Consider the following 24214-nt stretch of genomic DNA (forward strand, 5'->3'; position numbering starts at 1 on the left):
AAGAAAACCTCTTGGAGTCTGCAAAAGACTTGAGACTGGGACGGAGGTTCACCTTCCAGCAGGACAACAACCCTAAACATAAAGCCAGGGCAACAATGGAATGGTTTAAAACAAAACATATCCATGTGTTAGAATGGCCCAGTCAAAGTCCAGATCTAAATCCAATCGAGAATCGGTGGCAAGATCTGAAAACTGCTGTTCACAAACGCTGTCTGTGTATTTTAGGATAGGCAAAACAGGCCCGTTTCCCAGGCAACCGCTGCCCAAAACATGGATGAGTGGGTTGCTGCAGATGGAAAAAGGAGGTGGCAAATGGGAAGCAACACATGAAGGAGAAGCTGCTGTACATGCATGTTAAATATGGAAGAGAGGGGATTCTGTACATGGATATCAAACATGGAAGAGAGCTGCAAACACAAGTGGTGATTGCCAAGGCCGGATTTAGGCCAAGGCTACATAGGCCATGGCCTAGGGCCCCACAGGAGCATGGACACCAAAGCAGCAAGCTAAATGGGTGCAGCATTTGCAAGTTTGCAAATGCTGCAATGCAGGGAGATCAACCTCCCTGCTGCCAGCCACCTGTGCAGTGGCCATCTTGCTCTCTGAGCATGTTGGCGCTGTGGTAGGCGACTGCGGACTTGGGCAGCATTGGAGACGGAGGGGAAGAGGAAGCTTCTGCACTGGAGACGAACAGAGAAGTGAGTGGCACTGATAGCTGCAGCGGTGTGGAGGTGAGCTGTACTGAAAGAGGGGGAATGGGAAAGGGAGGGATTAAGGGAGTCATCAGGCTACCTATACGAGAGGGAACATCTCGCTAGCTATACAGAAGGGGGGCGGCTGGTGACATTGGCCTTGGGCGGTAAAGAGTACAAATCCAGCCCTGGCGATTGCTGCATATGGAGAGTGGGGCAGCACCTAGAGAGGAAGGCATACAAAAGTTGGCCTGGGCAGGAAAATGCAAGGGATGTGGAGGCTGCCATATTTATTTCCTTTTAAACAATGCAGATTGCCTGGCTGCCCTGCTGATCCTCTGTCTCTAATATCCAACCATGAATAAGTATGCCGATCAGGTGCTCTGACTGACATCTAACTGGATTAGCCTGCATGTTTGTTTCAGGTGTGTGGTGCAGACACTGATGCATGAAAGATCAGCAGGACTGCCAGGCAACTGGCATTGTTTAAGCAGGACATCATTATGGCAGCCTCCATCCATGTTTCTCTCACTTCAGGTTCCCGTTAACCTTTTGAACAGACTGTGGTTTGCATCTCTGGGTGTCTCTGCTAAAGAAAGGCTGCCGAAGAGACACAATTAAAAAAGTTCTGCCACACAGGACTGGAGCAGAGGAATGATAACATTTCTAAAGCATTTAGAAAAAAAGAAATACTCCCAGAAATGGCTTTGGTTCATCTTATATTCTGCAAATGGTAATTGTAATAGTGCATAGCAGAGCTCATTAAATTTTCTGCAGTTTTGTTCCCATTCTACGAAATGGAAACAAAGTGTCACCAAAATCAGCAGTGACAGTATGTTAATGACCGCAAAGACAGGCTCACCATTCAATGAATGACATTAATAATCAGCGTTATGAATACATTATGCAGCTTGGCTCTGGCGCCCTCTTGTGCTGGAAACCTAGAGCTGTTTCTTCCTCCAGGGGTGAAAAATCAGTCAATGGGGAGAGCAGTGTGGACTGACATCTGAAGTGAGAGCGGTATGGTGACTGACATATTTATTTCCTTTTAAACAATGCACATTGCCTGGCTGTCCTGCTGATCCTTTGCCTCTATTACTTTTAGCCACAGACCCTGAACACGCATGCAGCTCTGATGTTTGACTTGAGTGAATCTAAAGCAAGCATTTCAAGGAGAGGAGAGGACAAGGCTGGCACTGGGATTCAGGATGACCATTTCACGCCGCTGTTGCTTGTTCATGGCAAAGTATGTCCATTCTTCACATTGCAGTGAACAAGCGCCAGTGGAGGTGCCTAGACCTGGCGCCCACTTAGCCGCTATTTGCATCGCCTGAACTCTCTGACTGTAAGTGCTTCATTTTTATATGCCAATAAACTCCTGAATCACAGTGCCAGCCTTGTCCTCTCCTTTCCTTGAAATGCCTTCCTAATAGCATCCTTACTTTCAGGATTCTAATATAAGCCTGTCTAGCCCCCTGCCTTAGTGATTCTTGAGCTTTACCTCTACATTTTGCAGAAAGCTGTTTTACATTTTGCAGAAAGCTGTTTTACAGCTTAAAGTGGGCCTAAACTCTTGCACAGGACAAAAGGAAAACAGAAAATGCACCCTGTATGTATTTAGAGAGTTTAGCCAGTTTAATTCCCCCTCATTTGTGCCTAATCACAAGTTGTAATTTGATCTTTCCCCGTGTCACATGACTGCCACAGCAGATAAGCCCATTGGAAAGCATGGTATGTTAACAATATGTCTGCTTCCATGAATCAGGAAGTAGAAACAGTGCAGATTTTTTTTAGGATTTGTATCGGCTGTAACAAAGAAATGTTTTTGTTTAAAGCTTATTATGCTGTTTCATATCTTTTAGAGCATAGAGGACGTTCTGAGTTCGGGTCCGTTTTAAAAGGCAGAATGTGGATTCTAAACTGCAACTCTGACAATCTGATGCAATTTTATAAACAAAGCTATAAAACTCAAAATAAAAATATGAGATTTGTTTTAAGTTTGACTGGATTTGTTGCATGCTAGCATACTTCAGACACTACTGATGCATGAAAGATCAGCAGAACAGCCAGGCAACTGGTATTGTTTAAAAACAAATACATATGGCAGCCTCCACATCCCTCCTACTTCAGTTGTCCTATAAAGTGGCCCTGGAGACATACAGTAGAATGCAGCAGATTATTCAGGATACGCACTGTTATGCTAATTATCCTGGTTTCAGCATCAGAAAAACTTTCTATATATTACTGTATATTGGTATGTAACTCTGCCCTTTCAGTGAGGTTACAGTCTAGGCTGTTGAGCTACACAGAAATATCCTACCATGGCATTCTGAAAGACCAGGTATTTTTCTACTGACTTTGGAGCACTTAGTACACAAACATTCTCCAGTGATGCACCTGACAGCACTAAAGATGTCGCCAGCTGTGATAAATGTCGGAATGTAAATCAGGGAGAGGAAAGATTTTCCAATGGCCAAACACCGACTAAATCATTTATAAATGAATGAAAAAGAAGCAATGTTATTCATTAAATTAGAACCGTAATTATTAATGTAAAATGTATAAAAAAAGGTGGCCATATAGGGATGTTTATAGAACTCTGCATTCTGTAGAAAACAGATCTAGGCCCTGCAGAAGACCTGATGCTTATACAGTGAAGCTGATAATACACCATCATGGTGAAACGCCTAATTACCATACACGCTCCATGAAGGAAGTACCGATGTAGGGCTCAGGCGATACTTGAACTCACTCTCTATAATAATAATTTCATAGCCATCTGGTGTGCGTCTGTATGTCCTGTAGTCCTGCACATGCCCCCTCCAGCCCCACCAGGCTGTTATTGGCCATGCTGCCAATCAGAAGGCACATGTGTGCATCACAGATGGCATACACATGATGGGATGGTGTGCATGTGCTGTGGGATGGCGCATGTGACGTCTAGAGAGATAGCGCATGCACTCCTTTGGCAAGTCTCCCTTACACTGCTACTGCCAATAGAGCGCGCCCTAGTGGCTGCTGCTCTGCTCTGGCGCTTTGAGTCCGCAAGGAGAAAAGCGCAATATAAATGTTATTTGTCTTGTCTTGTCTTGTCTGTCCCATGCAGAAATGCTATATGAACCTGAATAAATATTTTTTTAGTTAAACAAAAGCATAAAAGGATGTTGGGAAACATTTTTATACAACTGTTCCCCTAACATCTATGTACGTGTCAAAGTGTTCTGAAAACAATGTCAACTAGAGGACACTTGGTGACTACTTTAGGAATGGGAACAGGTTGTGATAACATTGGGAAACACAGCTGGGGCCATATGCGATTAACCTTTTCTCCTTGGTTTTCTAATAGGTGATATTTTCAAATGTTTCAATAAAATGCTTTTTAAACTACCAGCAAGCATGAAAATACTCAAAGTACTTTTTCACCTGCTTTTTGGTATTTTTTTTAGTTGCAAAGTGCTGAACGGGTATTTTAAATAGAAGATGAAAAAATATCTCCTAGGAGAAAAAGTGAATTGCATATGGGCCCTGGTGTTTACAGTATATAAAGCAGTCAGTACAATGGCTTATACTTATAAAAGGCTTCAGTACATTTATTTCACCAGCATAGCTGCAGGAGAGCATATACTGTATATACTTATAAGGGGCTTTTCAGCACCATGGCTAGCGACCTGCAAGAGACCATTATAAAAGAAGCTTCAGGACACTTCAGCACCATGGCTAGCGACCTGCAAGAGACCATTATAAAAGTAGCTTCAGGACATTTCAGCACCATGGCTAGCGACCTGCAAGAGACCATTATAAAAGTAGCTTCAGGACGTTTCAGCACCATGGCTAGCAACCTGCAAGAGACCATTATAAAAGAAGCTTCAGGACACTTCAGCACCATGGCTAGCGACCTGCAAAAGACCATTATAAATGAAGCTTCAGGACATTTCAGCACCATGGCTAGCAACCTGCAAGAGACCATTATAAAAGAAGATGAAAAAATAGAAGATGAAAAAATATCTCCTAGGAGAAAAAGTGAATTGCATATGGGCCCTGGTGTTTACAGTATATAAAGCAGTCAGTACAATGGCTTATACTTATAAAAGGCTTCAGTACATTTATTTCACCAGCATAGCTGCAGGAGAGCATATACTGTATATACTTATAAGGGGCTTTTCAGCACCATGGCTAGCGACCCGCAAGAGACCATTATAAAAGTAGCTTCAGGACATTTCAGCACCATGGCTAGCGACCTGCAAGAGACCATTATAAAAGTAGCTTCAGGACTCTTCAGCACCATGGCTAGCGACCTGCAAAAGACCATTATAAAAGAAGCTTCAGGACATTTCAGCACCATGGCTAACAACCTGCAAGAGACCATTATAAAAGTAGCTTCAGGACATTTCAGCACCATGGCTAGCAACCCGCAAGAGACCATTATAAAAGTAGCTTCAGGACACTTCAGCACCATGGCTAGCGACCCGCAAGAGACCATTATAAAGGTAGCTTCAGGACATTTCAGCACCATGGCTAGCGACCTGCAAGAGACCATTATAAAAGAAGCTTCAGGACATTTCAGCACCATGGCTAACAACCTGCAAGAGACCATTATAAAAGTAGCTTCAGGACATTTCAGCACCATGGCTAGCAACCCGCAAGAGACCATTATAAAAGTAGCTTCAGGACACTTCAGCACCATGGCTAGCGACCCGCAAGAGACCATTATAAAGGTAGCTTCAGGACATTTCAGCACCATGGCTAGCGACCTGCAAGAGACCATTATAAAAGTAGCTTCAGGACACTTCAGCACCATGGCTAGCGACCTGCAAAAGACCATTATAAAAGTAGCTTCAGGACATTTCAGCACCATGGCTAGCAACCTGCAAGAGACCATTATAAAAGTAGCTTCAGGACATTTCAGCACCATGGCTAGCGACCTGCAAGAGACCATTATAAAAGTAGCTTCAGGACACTTCAGCACCATGGCTAGCGACCTGCAAAAGACCATTATAAAAGAAGCTTCAGGACATTTCAGCACCATGGCTAGCAACCTGCAAGAGACCATTATAAAAGAAGCTTCAGAACATTTCAGCACCATGGCTAACAACCTGCAAGAGACCATTATAAAAGTAGCTTCAGGACATTTCAGCACCATGGCTAGCAACCTGCAAGAGACCATTATAAAAGTAGCTTCAGGACATTTCAGCACCATGGCTAGCGACCTGCAAGAGACCATTATAAAAGTAGCTTCAGGACACTTCAGCACCATGGCTAGCGACCTGCAAAAGACCATTATAAAAGAAGCTTCAGGACACTTCAGCACCATGGCTAGCGACCTGCAAGAGACCATTATAAAAGTAGCTTCAGGACACTTCAGCACCATGGCTAGCGACCTGCAAGAGACCATTATAAAAGTAGCTTCAGGACACTTCAGCACCATGGCTAGCGACCTGCAAGAGACCATTATAAAAGTAGCTTCAGGACACTTCAGCACCATGGCTAGCGACCTGCAAAAGACCATTATAAAAGAAGCTTCAGGACATTTCAGCACCATGGCTAGCAACCTGCAAGAGACCATTATAAAAGAAGCTTCAGGACACTTCAGCACCATGGCTAGCGACCCGCAAGAGACCATTATAAAAGTAGCTTCAGGACATTTCAGCACCATGGCTAGCGACCCGCAAGAGACCATTATAAAAGTAGCTTCAGGACATTTCAGCACCATGGCTAGCAACCTGCAAGAGACCATTATAAAAGTAGCTTCAGGACACTTCAGCACCATGGCTAGCGACCTGCAAAAGACCATTATAAAAGAAGCTTCAGGACATTTCAGCACCATGGCTAGCAACCTGCAAGAGACCATTATAAAAGAAGCTTCAGAACATTTCAGCACCATGGCTAACAACCTGCAAAAGACCATTATAAAAGAAGCTTCAGGACATTTCAGCACCATGGCTAGCAACCTGCAAAAGACCATTATAAAAGAAGCTTCAGAACATTTCAGCACCATGGCTAGCAACCTGCAAGAGACCATTATAAAAGAAGCTTCAGGACATTTCAGCACCATGGCTAGCAACCTGCAAGAGACCATTATAAAAGTAGCTTCAGGACACTTCAGCACCATGGCTAGCGACCTGCAAAAGACCATTATAAAAGAAGCTTCAGGACATTTCAGCACCATGGCTAGCAACCTGCAAGAGACCATTATAAAAGAAGCTTCAGGACACTTCAGCACCATGGCTAGCGACCCGCAAGAGACCATTATAAAAGTAGCTTCAGGACATTTCAGCACCATGGCTAGCGACCCGCAAGAGACCATTATAAAAGTAGCTTCAGGACATTTCAGCACCATGGCTAGCAACCTGCAAGAGACCATTATAAAAGAAGCTTCAGGACACTTCAGCACCATGGCTAGCGACCTGCAAAAGACCATTATAAAAGAAGCTTCAGGACATTTCAGCACCATGGCTAGCAACCTGCAAGAGACCATTATAAAAGAAGCTTCAGAACATTTCAGCACCATGGCTAACAACCTGCAAAAGACCATTATAAAAGAAGCTTCAGGACATTTCAGCACCATGGCTAGCAACCTGCAAAAGACCATTATAAAAGAAGCTTCAGAACATTTCAGCACCATGGCTAACAACCTGCAAGAGACCATTATAAAAGTAGCTTCAGGACACTTCAGCACCATGGCTAGCGACCCGCAAGAGACCATTATAAAAGTAGCTTCAGGACATTTCAGCACCATGGCTAGCAACCTGCAAGAGACCATTATAAAAGTAGCTTCAGGACACTTCAGCACCATGGCTAGCGACCCGCAAGAGACCATTATAGAAGTAGCTTCAGGACATTTCAGCACCATGGCTAGCGACCTGCAAGAGACCATTATAAAAGTAGCTTCAGGACACTTCAGCACCATGGCTAGCAACCTGCAAGAGACCATTATAAAAGAAGCTTCAGGACATTTCAGCACCATGGCTAGCAACCTGCAAGAGACCATTATAAAAGTAGCTTCAGGACACTTCAGCACCATGGCTAGCGACCCGCAAGAGACCATTATAAAAGTAGCTTCAGGACATTTCAGCACCATGGCTAGCAACCTGCAAGAGACCATTATAAAAGTAGCTTCAGGACACTTCAGCACCATGGCTAGCGACCCGCAAGAGACCATTATAAAAGTAGCTTCAGGACACTTCAGCACCATGGCTAGCAACCTGCAAGAGACCATTATAAAAGAAGCTTCAGGACATTTCAGCACCATGGCTAGCAACCTGCAAGAGACCATTATAAAAGTAGCTTCAGGACACTTCAGCACCATGGCTAGCGACCCGCAAGAGACCATTATAAAAGTAGCTTCAGGACATTTCAGCACCATGGCTAGCGACCTGCAAGAGACCATTATAAAAGTAGCTTCAAGAGACACTGAAGCGAAAAAAAAAATGATGATATTATGATTTGTATGTGTAGTACAGCTAAGAAATAAAACATTAAGATCAGATACATCAGTCTAAGTGTTTCCAGTACAGGAAGAGTTAAGAAACTCCAGTTGTTATCTCTATACAAACAAGCCATTAACTCTCCGACTAAGTTTAGTCGTGGAGAGGGCTGTTATCTGACTTTTATTATCTCAACTGTTTTCTTTTCCTCTGCTAGAGGAGAGGTCATTAGTGCACAGACTGCTCTGAAAGACTCATTTTGAATGCTGAATGTTGTGTAATCTGCACATATTATAGCATGATGCAATGTTAGAAAAAACACCATTGCTGGCTCTACAGCCCCCAGCACAGATCAAACACCAGGCAGAGCGACCAGATCGCCCCCCTTTTTCCCACTAGGGGGATGATGTGCTGGGGGGGGTCTGATCGCTCCTGCCTGCGTGTGGCTGGCGGGGGGGGGGGCACCTCAAAGCCCCCTCCACCGCAGGATTCCCCCTCTCCCTCTCCTCCCTCCCTTCCCCAGAGATCGGAGGCTGCACAGGAACGGATCTGTCCTGTGCAGCCTTTAACAGGCTCCTGCCTGTCATGTGACAGCGATCCCCGGCCGCTGATTGGCCGGGGATCGCAGATCTGGTACAACGCTGCTACTGTTAGCAGCGCTGTACAAATGTAAACAAAGCAGATTATTTCCGCTTGTGTTTACATTTAGCCTGCGAGCCGCGATCGGCGACCGGAAGGCTATTCACGGAGCCCCCCGCCGTGAATTGACAGGAAGCAGCCGCTCGCACGAGCGGCTGTTTCCTGATTAATCAGCCGGCGACGCACATCTGCGTCGCTGGTCCTGCAGCTGCCACTTTGCCGACGCGCGTTATGAGTGCGCGGTCGACTAGTGGTTAAAGAGGCTTCAGGACATTTCAGCACCATGGCTAGCGACCTGCAAGAGACCATTATAAGGCAAGAAGCCCACTAGGAGCGATTTATAATCGCTAGTGATTTGAAAAAGCTCTTCCTTATGCAATGCTATGGGGGAATTTTATAAAATCACATCGCTAAAGTGGGATCACACCCATAGCATTGCATTAGCAAGAGTTTTCAAATCACAAAACACTTAGAAAATCACTCCTAGTGGGTTTCTAGCCTAAAAGTGGTTTCAGGACATTTCAGCACCATTGCTGGCGACTTGCAGGAGACTATATATATTGCCCAGCGCTGCCATATACTGTACTTATAAAGGGCTTCAGGACATTTCAGCACCATGGCTAGCGACTTGTGGGAGACCATACCTAACTTATGAAGGGCTTCAGGATATTTCAGCACCATGGCTAGCTACTCGTGGGAGACCATACCTAATAAAGGGCTTCAGGATATTTCAGCACCATGGTCAGCGACAGCCGGGAGACCATACCTAACGTATAAAGGTCTTCGGGACATTTCAGCACCATGGCTACCACCTGCCGGTAGCCAGATGCTCTCACAGGCTCGGAAACCATTCATCGACAGCACTGCTAATAACCTGCTTCATACCAGCACCAGGACTAGCGACTTGCCACATTTACAGTACTGACTAAATAATCATACGATCAAGAAGACCCTCCAGCACCGTGGTCAGGGACTTGAAGAAGACAACAAGTGTTGCAGGTTGAGGAGACCTTTGAATACCATGCGCTGCGTTCCAGCGGATGCAAATACAGGTCTGACTCATGAAGACCCTTCAGCAACTTGTGTAGCAGACCCGAGGAGGATCAAATGTATAGAAAGGTCAAGGAGACTCTTTAGCACCCTATTTGGAGACTGGAGGAGCAGAAGCTTATATGGGTCAGGAAGAAGCAGTTCAACATCACCCTCCCCCCTATACCCCCCATTCCCCCCATTCGGCAGGTACCGGGTCTAGCGATGTAGACCAGATATGTATGCAGGAGAAGAAGGTACCATGGCTAGTGACCTACATATCGCCAAATGTTCCAACAGGTCAAAAAGGTAGTTCAGAACCCATAGGGCTTTTTATATTGGTAGTTTGAAGACACACATTCCTGCAGAGGATTTTAATGTCCAGAAATGTACTGTACAGATTTCAATGAGAATCCATGTGTCACACAGCTGCTGCAGAACCTCTTGAGGGAGCTTTCTCTTTCATTGCTTCTCTGAAAAGGCAGCTGGCTGAAGATTTCTAAGGACAAGTCCACTTTTTAGTTACAATCAAGGATGTTAATGAGTGATGCTGCAGCGCTAATCTATATGATGTGTGATTTATAATTAGGCGATTGACCCAGCGCAGCTTCGTGTCAGATAGTGTGCCCTCCCCTGGCGCTAATGTGCCTGAGCCCTACTGGCAGTCTCTGCTGGAGACCCCCTCCCTCAGAGGAGGGCAGCTCTGAGCACTCATAGGTCGCAGTGACAGACAGGACATCCCTTTGTAAGTGACAGCATAAAGCTATAGCGTAATTCAGCAACTTGTAGACGCTTTATGGGCGGCAATGCATTTCACAGCAGAGACTCTCATGGCTCTCAGCATAAAACCCCATTTACAACTGATACATAGTTGCGAGATGCTGCAGATGCTCTTGCTGGAGTGGACAATCACCCTGTTGCTGCAGATATATGCATGCTTGTAGAGCTCACTGGCATCTGTGCTGCTGGTGACCCTGGAACTGGGCACACATAGGGGCCGGCTCTGCGCTCTCATAGGCTGGAGGGGGAGTGAGGACCCCCCTTTATAACTGACAGCAGAGAAGCATTAGCTAGTAGAGGACAGAGAGCAGGGGGACCAGTGACAGCCACACAGCATCTGATCCCAGCATATCCCCATCACCTCCATTCATCCACAGGTGAGTCTCATTTATATGAATACATCCCAGCCAGCTCCAGCAACTATACTGTGCTTTGCAATAATTCTTGTAGCTATGCAAGAACTTGGCATAAATGACTGACAATAACACTGTGATACTTGTGTTAAAATGACTCTGTGTTGCAAAGTCACATCTTAGACAGAGAACTCACTTTGTCTAAATGAGTCCGGTCACTTTACTGAGCCACAGAGGTCACTAGACGCAAGGAATTGCGATGTGCTGGATAGCTGTGTCCGGTCCCATCCATCAGGTATTCCACATCCCACCTGTGCAGTCCCAACAGCCCTAGGTGGCAGCTGGCAGAATAAAATGCTCTTATATACTGATTACACTAAATTGACTCTTATTATGCCACCCCAATTATAATACACATATATTATATATTGATTGTACTAAATTGACTTTTATCCTGCCCCCCCCCCCTCCCCCTTAGATTATAATGCACTTATATACTGAGTGCACTAAATGGACTTTTATTAAGATATCCGCCCCCTCCCCAGATTATAATGCACTTATACTCTGCTTGCACTAAATTGACTTTTATTTTTTCCATCCCCCTTAGATTATAATGCAATAATGCAGTTATGTACTGATCGCACTAAAATGACTTTCATTTTGCATCCCCCCATCCGTGCCTCCCTTAGCCCCTTAGATTATAATGCACTTATATACTGTTTGACTGTTATTCTGTCCTTCCCCTTAGATTATAATGCTGGGTTAGGAAGCTCCGCTTCTCTTTCTGTGTCCATAGTTTGCAGGGGTGTCCTTCGCACCTCATGTTTGTCGTACTCCGCTGTGTATGTGGGCGCTTCATAAATAATAAATAATTACAAAAACGCACTTTTCATGCACACTTCAGTGTTGTGTCATGCCCAATAGGATATGAGCGTGTGTTTGGAAAGTAAATGTATGCACATTGTGTCTAAGTAATTCAAGTCCTATTTTTTTTAGTGCAAAAAATAATGATGCCTTGGGAGGGAGGGAAATACTTGGCCAATAATCACTATCTGGAGGCATGAGATCTCTCTAAGTGCTCAGCATTGAGGGAGATCTTTGTATTCTAGTGGTAGTTATTTCTTCTCTTGCAAACACGTCGTATAGACTGCATATGCCTGACTGCACGGCGCGATGGCTTGCCTGCCAGTGGAAATACTTTGGACCTTGCTATTATTTTTGCCATTAATTCATCTTCTGAGTGGAAAAAGCAGCAATTTGTTTTCAGCTCTGACTGTGACAAAAAAAAAAGAAAAAAGAAACGCTGTAGTTTTGGGAACACGATGTGCTTGTATCGCAAGACAGGATTCTCTCCCTATCCCTCTCATTCAGTCTTATTGTTGCAGGGTTTAGGCTAACAAAAGATGTATAGGATGATCAAACGTGATTCATCTTTGTCCATTATGAGGCTGATGTCTCCTGCAGAGACTCAATGCCAGTCTGCTGCTCCGAAAGCTGCCATCAGCAATGCTTTGCTGGGTGAGGATGTTGTTCCTTGAGGCTTGTGTATTTTTCATCATCATGTCATATTCATCAGATATGAAGGCTGTCATATTGCCCTTTAAACAACACCAGTTGCCTGGCTCTCCTGCTGATCCTCTGCCTCTAATACTTTCAGCCATAAACCCTGAACAAGCATGCAGCAGATCAGGTTTTTCTGACATTGTCAGATCTGACAAGATTAGCTGCATGCTCGTTTCAGGTGTGTGATTCAGATACGACTGCAGCCAAAGAGATTAGCACAGCAGGATGGACAGTCAACTGGTATTGTGTTAAAGGAAATAAATATGGCAGCTTCCATGTCACTCTCATGTCAGGTGTACTGTAAGCAGCATCCAGCTCAGTAATAAATGTTGTCCACCTTAATTGTGCCAAATTCAGCTTTATAGAAAAATGGGGAACAACAGGTAACTTTCCTGCAGATCTTGAGCACTGAGAAGTTATGGTTCTATTTCTTTCTTTCTTTGTCATCAATGAAATACTCAGCCCTGCACAGCTGCATACAGACATCAGATCATCATCACCAAATCTGACTGTTCACAATTCAATTGGTCACCATTCTGATCCCTAGATGGGCTTCCCCCCACCAAGTGTACGTGGGTAAAGCCTGGTACACACCTCCAATTTTGATTGGCCAATCACTGGCCAATTTTACCACCTCCAGGAAGTATGGGGGCCGACACATAAATACTATGAACAGATTGCGTAGGTAAGCTCTCATACTACATGTAGGAGGTAACATTGTCAAATCATTGGCCATTCAAAATTGGATTTGTGTACCAGACTTGTTATTCAGTCACTATTATCTCGATACCCGCTGACTCTAACAATCAGAAATATGGACATTAGGCACACACTGCCATAAAGTCCTTTGTCCAAACGTCTTGGTGGACAGTGTTTGTTTTGGGCACCTAATAACTGAAGTTACTGATTCACAGAATGATGCTGGGGGGGGGGGGGGGGGGGGGAGTCTGCAGCATAGTCTCAATTGTTTAATAAGATTTAACATTTATTTAACAAGTCTCAAATGAAGTGTCTTAACTATGGTGACAGTGTAGGGGGGTGAAGGGCCTGATCCCTGCTCCTTCCCCTTTTGAAGAGTAGCACAGTGGAGCAATTTAATATTAACCTGCTCCAGTGCTGTGTTGGATCTTCTTTAATCTTACTGACAGACACACACTCTGTGCTCTACTAGGGCTGGTTCTAGACTTTTTGGTTGTGAGGATTTCATACCCCCCCCCCCCACACACACACACACACACACCTGATTTGGAATGATTGCTCAGCACGCGACAATTTACCCCTCTGCTTCATTTAATGTTCTCACATGACATGCTGCAGGTCAACACAATAGTACACTGGCTGGCTGAGAATCTGTGACAAGCAAACTGCTCACCCTCAGCCACTCCATTCCTCCTTAGTCAGGACAGCAGTACCACCTCCTCTCTTATGCTGTGCAAGTCAAATGAGACACTGCTGCTCTCCTGCCTTCCCCCTCCTCACTCACTGTCCTACTCCTTACACAGCACAACAAGCTGCTTTTCTCCAATGATGACCTCTTCACCTTACTCTCTATCCTCTCGCTTCTCCTCCTACTCTGACGGCATGCTGTTAGTGTAAACACAGTACAAACATGCTGCTCCTGTAATCTCTGCACCTGATGCAAATGTTTCACCTTGCTTCATTGGAGAAAACTAGCCTGTTATGTGGAGAGAAGGTGGCGGGGGAAAGGTGAGTAAGTTTGTGTGTTTTACCTGCCACATGAGGAAATTTGAATCTAAAGAGGGGGGTCACATGGGTTTTGCTGCACCCAGGCTTAAACTGACAACATTTCAACCAGAAACACTGTCATCCTCTGGACAGGAAGGCAGTGTGCTGTCATTCTGTTACTGCTTACAATTTTTCACATTTGAAGCTCTCGGGGGCCACATAAAATGGCAAGTGGGGGCACATTTGGCTCACGGGCCTTGTGTTTTTTCACCTGTGTGTTGGGGGTATGGTAGATGGAGGTTTGTTTTAGACATTAGAGTTTAAAGGTTAAAGTTTGGTGTTAGAAGAAGCAGTTATCAATATGCTAGGGGTTAGTAGAAATTTAACATACCATAGTGATGTATGTGCTTGCCACTGTACATATAGATGTCTATCTCATCATGTCACATGTCACCTAAAGTTCCATTTAAAGAGGAAATTGTGTCTAGGCAATGGGATAAGATTCATGTTGGGGGGGGGGGGGGGGCACTAAGGATAGCAATCAATAAGGGGTTAATGTTATGGGGAGGTCAGGGCTAGAGTTGTTGCGAACCTCCGATTTTGGTTTGCGAACCTCGAACTCGAACAAGCGAAAAAAGTTTGCGAACATGCGAACTTTCGAACCGCCATAGACTTCAATGGGCAGGCAAACCTTCAAAATTACAAACATTAATTGTGGCCACTAAAGTGATGGTAAAGATGTTTCAAGGAGTCTAACACCTGGTCCCGGGGGGAAATCCGGATTTTACGCACAGCAGGGTTTAAGGGCAGAAATCACATTTTATTGCTAAATTGGAGGCCTAAAGTGCTTTAAAACATCTTGCATGTGTATACATCAATCAGGTAGTGTAATTAGAGTACTGCTTCACACTGACAGACTAAACTCACTGTGTAACATATCGCAAACTGCTGTTTGTGTAGTGCCTGCTGTGCTGGACTGGTGCGCACCATGGCCAGAGTGCAGGGGTTTTCAAGCCCATATGGTCAGGCTGAGGTAGCTGAATGACAGAACAACATTGACTGAGTGTCCAGCTGATCGTATTTGGTCTGTCCACAATGAAGCAACAACCCTATTATCTATCTTCTTGGGTCAGGTGTGCCCCCCAACCCGAACACATTCATTTAGCCGTCGGACGGTCATTGCTTCATTGTGTTATGCAAGCCCCTTCACCGCGGCAAAATAACGATCACGAAGGGGAATTGACGCATGTACATGCCTTTTGTTTTGTTGTTGCAGCCGAACTGCAGCCAGAAAAAATAGGCAGGCATGTACACGCTTAAAAATTCATGAATCCACCTGGAGTCATGGACCCTGTTTGTGGTGGCGGAGAAGGCAGTCACATGGTGTGCAGGCAGAGGTGCTGTGTGTGGGGACTGACTTAGTCTTTTTTCCCATTCTTCGGGCGGGCAGTAGCCCTCCGGGATCCATGCCTCATTCATTTTGATAAAGGTGAGGTACTGAACACTTTTGTGACTTAAGCGACTTCTCTTCTCACTGACAATGCCTCCAGCTGCGCTGAAGGTCCTTTCTGACAGGACGCATGAGGCAGGGCAAGACAGAAGTTGGATGGCAAATTGTGACAGCTCTGGCCACAGGTCAAGCCTGCATACCCAGTAGTCCAGGGGTTCATCGCTGCTCAGAGTGTCTATATCCGCACTTAAGGCCAGGTAGTCGGCTACCTGCCTGTCAAGGCGTTGGTGGAGGGTGGATCCGGAATGGCTAAGGTGAGGCGTTGGACTAAAGAATGTCCACATGTCCGACATCAGCATGAGGTGCAGGTGCAGTGAAAAGGTTGCAGTGACTGCTGGTACAACAATGTGCCGTTACACAGGTGCAGTGAACAGGTTGCAGCGACTGCTGGTACAACAATGTGCGGTTACACAGGTGCAGTGAACAGGTTGCAGTGACTGCTGGCACAACAATTTGTGGTTACACAGGTGCAGTGAAAAGGTGACTGCTGGTACAACAATGTGTGGTTACACAGGTGTAGTGAACAGGTTGCAGTGATTGCTGGTACAACAATGTGCGGTTACATAGGTGCAGTGAACAGGTTGTAGTGAATGCTGGTACAACAATGTGTGGTTACACAGGTGCAGTGAAAAAGTTGCAGTGACTGCTGGTATATAATACAATGTGCGGTCAGTCACAGGTGCAGTTACAGGTATGCACGGACTGGTATTACACAATACAATGTGCAGCTGTCACACACACAGGTGCAGTGAACAGTTATGCAGTGACTGGTATTATATAACACTGTGTGCTGCCACGCAGGTGCAGTGAACATGAACAGGTATGCATGGTCATACTGGTATTACAAATGTGCAGCTGTCACACACAGGTGCAGTGAACAGTTATGCATTGACTGGTATTCTATAACACTGCGTGCTGCCACGCAGGTGCAGTGAACATGAACAGGTATGCACGGTCGGACTGGTATTACAAATGTGCAGCTGTCACACACAGGTGCAGTGAACAGTTATGCAGTGACTGGTATTATATAACACTGCGTGCTGTCACGCAGGTGCACTGAACATGAACAAGTATGCACGGTCGGACTGGTATTATAAATGTGCAGCTGACACACACAGGTGCAGTGAAAAGATAGGAATTGAATGTGCTGGGCGTTGCACAGTATAGCAATTAGCAAGGGCCAGCTGCGACACACAGGGCTGTATAATGCAGTGTCAGTGACACACACACACACACACACACACACACACACACACACACACACACACACACACACACACACACACACACACACACACACACATATCTTCACAAGAACATTAGCTCTGAAAAGAGCCCTTTTTGTGGTGCTTTTCAACAACAGATACTGTATCAGCTAGGGGCAAGCTACAAGAGCCTAACTAAGCTTTCCCTATCTCTGCAGCAGGTTCCTCTCCCTTCTCTCACTACTGCAGCAACACCGAGTGAGAGAATGGCCGACGCAGCTGCCTTATATAGGGGGGGGGGGGGGGGCTCCAAGAGGGAGTGCAGCCTGATTGGCTGTCATGTGTCTGCTGACTGTGATGTAGAGGGTCAAAGTTTAGCCCAATGATGTAGTATAGGGGCGCTTCGAACTCGCCATAAAGTTCACGTTTCGACACAAATGCGAACCACCGATGTTTGCGTGAATAAGATCACGGCCAAACAGTTCGGGACAACTCTAGTCAGGGCAGGGGTTAAGCCTAGTACACACTAGCAATTTTGATTGGCCAATCATTGGTCAATTTTACCACCTCCATGTAGTATGACCATTTACCTATATAATCTGCATAGAATTGAAAATCTGTTTGGCCCTCATACTACATGGAGGTGGTAAAATTGACCAATCATTGGCCAATCAAAATTGCTAGTGTGTACTAGCCTTTAGGTGTGAGAAATGGGAATTAATTAGGGGAACTAGTAAGGGGGTTAGGTGATCAATGGGGGTCATGGGCTAAAGCACCACTGGTGAAAGTCGCAAACCTGCAACAATATCGCATTGCAATAAGATTATTATTTAGTATTTATATAGCGCTGACATCTTCCACAGCGATGTACAGAGTATATTGTCTTGTCACTTAGCTGTCCCTCACAATCTAATCCAATTCTAATAATGGTATTATATTGTAAAAGTATTGTATCAATAATAACGTCAACACTACTACTTTTAACCATCCCGTTCCATAATAACAATGAGCAAGCACACTTGGCTTAGCCAGGCATACATGTTTATACATCACATTTCAGCAGGGCATGGCTGCAGAGCCCGAGGAGCAGCTGATTGATGACTATCTATTCTAGGCTTATACTGCTGCTGTACTTACACATAAGCTGCTTAAAATGTCATAAATAGAATCTTGACCAGTAATTCGATAAACGTACTATATTTTCTTTACCCTTTTTGTAAGATATACAGTAGGCATCTCAGTAGTCAGTTCTCACTACTATAGTTGCAAATTAATTTCCTACACTCATTATCATCCCTCTACTGAAGTGCTGATGACATCTCAGTATGGGAGGTGACAAGTAGCGCCATCTGCTGCCACTGTAGCCACGCTACCTCGGCAAGTGTTTTGCTTTATAATTGGAGCAGGTACAGGTTATGAACCACTGGGAAAGATAATCTTGCAGTTCACAGTAATTGGTCACTGGTGAGTTTTTATATCAGAAGCCGGCTGTGCCTCATGCTTGATCAGTTTGTCTTGTTTGTGCTGTGATTCTTCTCTTATACTAAAGCTCTGCACAGATCTTACGGCTTACAGAAAATCCTGGATTTAGCCTGCCTGGGGAATAAACAGTCACTTAGGTTATTCTTTTCCTGCTGATCTGAAATGTTTTACTGAAGACATTGGTCATTGGTCCTCACTCCCCTCCCCACTCTGCTGAGAACAGTTTGCCCTTCATTCTGTAACACTGGACAAATCTAAACCGAAAATTAAAAGTCAAAATATACATACGCATGTCATACTTACCTCCTGTGTAGTCTACTCATCAATCTCTTTCTCCTCTCCTGCGTCCCATTTGTCCACTGTGATTAATTGAAACGCAAAAGACCAGCACCATCTGTATTTATATGCTCTTTATTCCAATAAAGTCATCTACAGCCATTTAATGTGATGTTTCGGAGGGTCACTCCTTTCCCAAGCTAGGCATACAGAAAAAAGCATTCACCATGCTTCATACAGCTTGTATACTGACATAATAGACAGCTGGCCAATCCTGGCTGAGAAACCTACCAACCAATCGCTACAGTCCGTATATCACCGGACCTGATGGGGAACTGTGCTGCCTGTTGTCTATTGGTTGCCACTACCTGAAAATTCCACCCTCTCCTACGTACAACTGGGTGGGAGCAGTTAAGGCAGCCAGATGTTCCAACTCATGCGCAACAGTGCCACCATTCGCACCGCCGTCTACAAGACGGACTTGATGGGAGACTACAGCGTTATGTAGTAGGAGGAGCCTGCCTGAAGTGCTGACAGGCTGACTGAGGCACATCGATCCAAGAGAGAGCAAGGTTGTGCTCCACTACACCTTGCATTGTGATTAATGGAATGCTCCGTCCTCCATTTTGAAAATGTCCAATACCCCATAATATCTTCCTAGTCAGCAAACAGTTAAACTGTAATATCGCCCACTTGAGCCATAGGGAAACATAGACATTACCTTGCACATCAGTTGTCCTTTCAGTTATAACTGACAGCAACTGATACATATTTACAGCAACTGATATATTTCAGTTCTGACAAAATCTTGTCAGCACTGGAAGGAATCATTGTTAAAAGAAAATGGTGGGCTTCTGAGAGGAACTGACAGTGAGGTAAGTATGTAGTATTAATTAGCAGGTACATCATGTGTTTATTTTAAATAATTTTACTCAGTTCAGGTTCACTTTAACCTCTTAACTGCCACTTTTTTTTAATGTGCCTGTGGTGCTACTTATTTATTTGCCTCCCTCAACCTAAAGCAGAGTGATGCAGGGGAAAGCCTGATATTTACATGATACAGTTGCAGCCCCGGCTCTCCTCTTCCACCACTGAGAGGTGCTGTAGCGCTGACATCGGGTCCCGATCACATCGCCTCTATGCTAGTGGAGGGAGCTCACTCCTATTCAATGGCTTGTCATGTATTAACCACTTCAGTCTATCTGGACAACTACAGTGGTCCAGATAGACACTGCTAAAGTCTATCTGGACATGTATAAGCGTACAGTGTTATAGCGGCGTGTCCCCGTGCATGTCTGCGCCACCGCCGCTCTGACCTGGTGGCGGCATTTCCGAAGCAACGATTGGGGAAGGGAACCAATGGTTCTTCGAACCAATCACATTGCCTGGAGTGAATGAACATTCATAAATACATAGCGAAAGTAAAGTAAAAAAATAAATAAATAATTTAAACACTTCCTAGTAAACCAGGGCAGTGTTTCAAGTTACACACCACACATTTTTAATTTAAATAATCCCTTCCAAAGCCCCCCCAGCTCTTGTAAATATGTATATCATGTGGGTGTATAACTGTTATTTAGAGTGGACTCAAATAAAAAATACAAGATTTCAGAAATAAAATCTATTTTCTAAATTATAATAATAAATAGCAGCCTTTTTTCAGCTGCATGATGACAAATATAAAATATTTTACATTTCTTGGAGGAACCCCTCCCTTCTTTTCATATTGCCGGGACAGAATCTGGCAAACTGGTGGAGTAGATGGTGTCCAGCAAAGGAGGAATTGCTAATGGCTGCCACCTGTATAACCCTAGTTATGAAAAGAGAAGGGTGAAAAGCATGTACTGAAATGCTCATAGGCTTGAAGGAGTATTTATTTATCTTTGTATGTGTCAGTGGTGCAACAAAATATTTTGAATTAAAAAAAAATGTTTGGTTTGGGTCTGCTTTAAGAACATAAGGGCTTGCAATTGACCATACACAAAAAAAAAATAAAAAAAAATAAATCTTGAACCTTGTCCCAGAACTTTGTAAGGGCTGCATGTTGAAGAGGGGTAGGCACATGGTGGAGGATGCTGATGGTGGAAGAGGAGGTCTGCTGCAAAGCAGCTATGATTAAGGACCACTTGGGTCTATACCATGTCGGCCATAGTTTGACCGCTCATACCATTTTTTATGTTTTTTGGATGCGTCTGACAATAAAGAATTCTCTGCATTTTGACACGAGTGCGGATCTTTCACCTACTGGGTTTGGATTGGTACACCGGCAATCTTGCACTTTCTAATAATAATCATTACATTTGTATAGCACTTTTCTCCTGTTGGACTCAAAGCGCTCAAGAGCTGCAGCCACTAAGGGCGCGCTCAAGGGGCGCCTTGAAGCACAGACTGTACAGGCAGTGGCTTGGAGCGCCATTCAGTGGGAGGGCACTGTTGTGACCAGCCCAACATGAAAATCAGATGATCAAGCAGCATCACCAGTGTATGCATTGGCAGTGCATATCTCTCCGCAACTTCCTACTCTTGATGTGGTGCCCCTCCCCTGGCTTTCCCGGCTGCACGGTGGAATTTCAGTGTATCTCTACAAACAGCTTGTAGCCTGCACAGCTCGTCTCACATGGTCAGCAGTGAGTTTAGCAGCAGGATGAGGAGATAGATCTGGTAGAGCTCCTCTGGGACACTTGCAGGGAGAGGTGGTAGGACTGCACAGTGCTTCTTCTGCAGTTTATAGAAGCAGAGCAGAGCGAAGCACTGTATAATCATGGGGCAATTTAGATAAGCTTGAATATCACTGACTTCCTGCTCTCTTATCTTTTTTTCTTCAAGTTTGCCTCTTGTCCCGACCCCACTCCGCCCCCACTTATCTACTCTCTGCCCCACACGCATGATTTCATTGGCTTCTTACCAGCATATTCCTCCCAAACGGGACAGAGGAAGCCTGCAATCCTGGTGAGATCTTCCTGCTGTTAATGTACGGTACCCATACATTTAGTGATGTATGGGCAGATTCGTAGAAAGGGACAAATCTCTGTCAGAGATCTGTCAGCTGCCTATACAGCATATGCCGACTCCCAACCAATTTCATGCTGAAATTGATCCGGAATCGGCCTTGTGCGCCGCATCCGGCACCTCGCCGCCCCAATGCTGTGCCCCCCCTGATGTAAATGTCCCCCCGATGCCCTATACAGGCCCGGATTTACCTCAGAGGAGCCTATAGGCACAGATGTCCTAGCACCTCAGACTTCACCCTCCAAGAACCTACAAACACCTGCTGAACCGCACCACAAGTGTGCTGGCTGACCAAGCTGTCACTTCTCCCTTTCTTCCCTTGCTCATCAAAGGTAGCCAAAGATGCCCCTTGGTATTGGGTAGTCAGAAGTACCCTCAATTTTACGTATCTAGAGGCGCCCCTAAGTATTAGGTAGCTGGAGGAACCTCAGTATTAAGTAGCTAGAGGTGCCCCTGACTGAAAGGTGATCTCATCAGTGGAATGCTGAGAGCAGGGTTAGTGACCTCTCATTTACACTCTGCTCCAGACACTGCATAGGGAAGGAGGGAGGGAGGCACTCAGGGAGGGGAGTGAGCCACCTTTCTAACATCAGGCGCCTGTAGGCATGTGCCTACAGTGCCTTACTGTAGATCCGGCCCTGGCCCCGTGTAAAGTATACATTACCTGTCCATGGCCTCCACTTGTCCCCGTCTGCCTCCGGAATATCTCCTCTGCATACATGCACGCCCAACGTGGTTTCCTAGTAAGGGCGTGCGTGTGTGATGTGACCGTTACTCTCCCCACATGCTTTCTGTGACTGTTTTATGCCTCTACCTCTTACTCCCCCCTCCTTCCTATGCCCCTCCACCCTAATGTCCTACCATATTATTATTATTATGTATTTCTGCAGCACTTTACAGATGCCCAGCCAAGGGGTGGCGGCCGCCGCCGTTACCACCGTCCATGACTGACCATCCACAATTGTTTTTATTTACTTGCGCCGCCACCTCGTGCTGTTGAGTACCTGAGCCTCCACCACCATCTCTATACACGCCCTCTCTCTCCCAATGCCAATATAAGCAGTCAACACTGCTTTTCTCCACTCCTATGCTCTAAGGCCGCCCTTTCTGCATAGCAGCAGCCACATGGGTACAAGATTTTCTTGCCTGGAGTGATAAAAAGGCTAGAAATGCCCCTGGGGGCCACCCTGCAGTGTTGCGAAGTCTTACCCAAGGACTTCTTACTGAATAGGTACTGACCTTAGCCATATACTACGGGGGGCGGGGCGGGAGCTGTTCACATATTGTGTTTTGGTTTGATATTTCACATTTTATTACATTCACTCTACATTTATGTCTTTCTTTTCTTTCATTGTAAAAGTAACTGTATGTTAACGGGCAAAAAAGGATTAACCACTTGCCGACCAGGGGAATTTTCACTGATCGATGCTGCGTGGGCTCTACAGCCCGCAGCACCGATCAGGAGTGCAGCAGGGCGATCAGACTACCCCCCTTTTTTTCCCCACTAGGGGGATGTCCTGCTGGGGGGGTCTGATCGCCGCCGGCCATTAGTGGGTAGCGGGGGGGGGGGGCTCCTCAAAGCCCCCCTCCGCAGCGTTTTGTGCGCTCCCTCCCTCCCTCCCCTTACCTCCCTCTCCCTTCCTGGGTTGCATCCGTCCTGCGCATTGTGGGATAGGCTTCAGCCTTACGGCGCTGCTGCGCAGCAGCGCCGTATCATGTAAACAGCGGGGATTTCTTCCCCGCCTGTTTACATTTTGCCGGCGAGCCGCTATCGGCGGCTCTCCGGCTGTTCACGGAGACACCCTCCGTGAACTGACATGGAACGGCCGTTTCCATGGTAACCCGCAGACGACCAGTTTACGCCAATCGGCGTTAGCTGGTCGTCAAGAGGTTAAAGGATAACTGAAGAGAGAGGCATATGGAGGCTGCCATGTTTATTTCTTTTTAAGCAATACCAGTTTCCTGGCAGCCCTGCTGACCCTCTGCCTCTAATACTTTCAGCCATAGACCCTGAACAAGCATGCAGCAGATCAGATGTTTCTGGCATAATTGTCAGATCTGACGAGATTAGCTGTATGCTTGTTTCTGGTGTTATTCAGACACTTCTACACACCAGCAGGGCTGCCAGGCAACTGGTATTGTTTAAAAGGAAATAAACATGGCAGACTCCATAGTCTACTCACTTCAGTTGCCCTTTAAGGTGAAATGGGGCTCTAAGCAAAATAGTAGTTTTTGCCAACCGCTGATGGTCACCTGAATTTTATAGTAAGGTTTGGTCAGGGCTAGCAGTATCCGCCAGGCCCCTACACTCTCTCCAATCCCTAGGCAACTGCCTAGGTTTGCCTTGTGGACAACGATCCAGCTCTGCTAATGGGCTGCACGTGATGAGGTAGCAGAATTCCAGATGATTGAATTACCCTGTGAATGTAGTTACCCTGGTCTTGGCCCCATATTCCACATAGGCTAAACCTATGCTTCTCTTTCTCTAGACATTCACCTCCGTTTCTTCCTCTGTGTAATTATATAATTACCTGCTGCTGCTCAGAGCTGGTGTGGCTAATGTCAT

At 45.5% G+C, this 24214-nt stretch overlaps 1 protein-coding gene across 1 annotated transcript in view; it reads left to right on the plus strand.

The window, feature by feature from the left end:
• The first annotated feature begins 10689 nt into the window (after window positions 1-10689).
• Window positions 10690-24214, plus strand: part of LOC137539151 (thyrotropin-releasing hormone receptor-like) — a 92107-nt gene continuing 78582 nt past the window's right edge. Inside the window, exon 1 of the mRNA XM_068261649.1 lies at window positions 10690-10941. The gene's annotated coding sequence lies outside the window, so the exon portion shown is untranslated. The remainder of the gene's footprint in view (window positions 10942-24214) is intronic.

Source organism: Hyperolius riggenbachi, chromosome 11, assembly GCF_040937935.1.
Source record: "Hyperolius riggenbachi isolate aHypRig1 chromosome 11, aHypRig1.pri, whole genome shotgun sequence".
Taxonomy (NCBI): domain Eukaryota; kingdom Metazoa; phylum Chordata; class Amphibia; order Anura; family Hyperoliidae; genus Hyperolius; species Hyperolius riggenbachi.